Genomic DNA, 1,527 nt, shown 5'->3' with positions numbered 1-1,527 from the left:
AAAAGTGGCTCTACCACGAACGACGATGGCTTCATATATATTGGGATTGAGCAGGATTTTCTAAGAATACAAGAATTTGTTACAGGAGAGCTGTAAGGGTCGGACAGGATTTCATTGATGCGAACAAACGGTTTCTGGAACCGAACGAAGTTTTCTGCATATCAAGAAGGCAGGCGGTGTTGGGGAGTTATTGTTTAGGTGGGTGAGGATGTCGGTTTTGAAAACGTGTGAGGTGCCGTGGCTTCGCCTGTTGGCAAACTGGAATGAAGGAATTATGTTGTTGTCAGAGGTGTGCTTGAGCATAATGACGCGGAAGATGTGCTCGAAAATTTTCGAGATGCTCTGGGGAAAGAGATAACAGAGGGGGGTTGCTGCCGGAGAGGCAGATGGTCTTTTCTTTTTTAAGATGGTTATGATATGGGATTTCTTCCATGGATTGGAAAATGAGTTGACAGGAGGCATAGGGTAAAGACTAAATGGAAAGATTTTTTTTTATTGAGACAACCCTATTGCTTTTATTAGCATATATCGGCATTTCGGGCGCTTGTTGCTGCCTTCTTCAGAGCTTACAATCTACAATCCAGATTGGCACGATAGGGTTGTCTCAATGAAAGAAAAAACAGGGCAACCAAACAGTTTAACGCATATAGGTTAAAGAGTTGAAACAGGAAAGGCTTGAGGGTTTCAGTGCATTTGTTCAGAATGATGATTAGGATGTGGTCAAGGCCAGGGGATTTTTCATCGTTTCGGGACAGGATGATGGACTCGACTGTAAGGGGAGTGACGCCCAGGAGCGGATTGTAAGCTCAGGGGATGGGATTGGGTAGTGGGAGTAGATGGGTGGGAAAGAGGCAAGGCTGAGGATGTGTTGGTGCTTCAGTGGACTGGTCGGTCATGGTGGGTGATGTGCGGCAAGAAAGTTATTTGCGATGAGATTGGCTTGGAGTTTTGGCGAAGTATTATGGCAGAGGACGCTGGATGTGCGAGTTTTCGCCAGGCGAGGGCAGATACCACGGAGCTGGTTGCACGTCTTCTGGTTGAGGGAATACTTCAGAATGCTTCACTGCGTAGTAGTCAGCATACGGTGTCTGGATATGCGATTGGATCACCTGGGATAAATTCGTAACGTCGTAGAGTGGGTATTTATTTTATGAGGTCAAGGTCATGGGGTAGGAGGGTGATCAGACACTGATGGTTTAGCGGTCGGATGGGATAGTTTCATGGCAGACCCTCTGCGTGATTTCTGTCAACTTTTGCACGACGGAGTCAATCTTGGATGGCCGACAGGTTATTGGCAAGGTTACGGTTGTGGAGTTGTCAATTACTGCTAGCGCAGGTGGTAAGGAGTTTGGGTTATGTTTTGGGGAAGCAATTGGAGCTGTTAATATGTGGGACAACGCCGTCGTGGTCGTTCAGGTCTGGAATGGTTCGCCGATATTGAGGGAATGTATGGTAGTTGGGGTGACTGAAAAGGCGGTTCCTCACAAGATATACACCGATAAAGGAGTGCATATTTTGCCTGAGGAA

This window comes from Hermetia illucens, chromosome 3 (genome assembly GCF_905115235.1).
Source record: "Hermetia illucens chromosome 3, iHerIll2.2.curated.20191125, whole genome shotgun sequence".
Lineage (NCBI taxonomy): Eukaryota > Metazoa > Arthropoda > Insecta > Diptera > Stratiomyidae > Hermetia > Hermetia illucens.
This window is presented reverse-complemented; position numbering follows the sequence as displayed.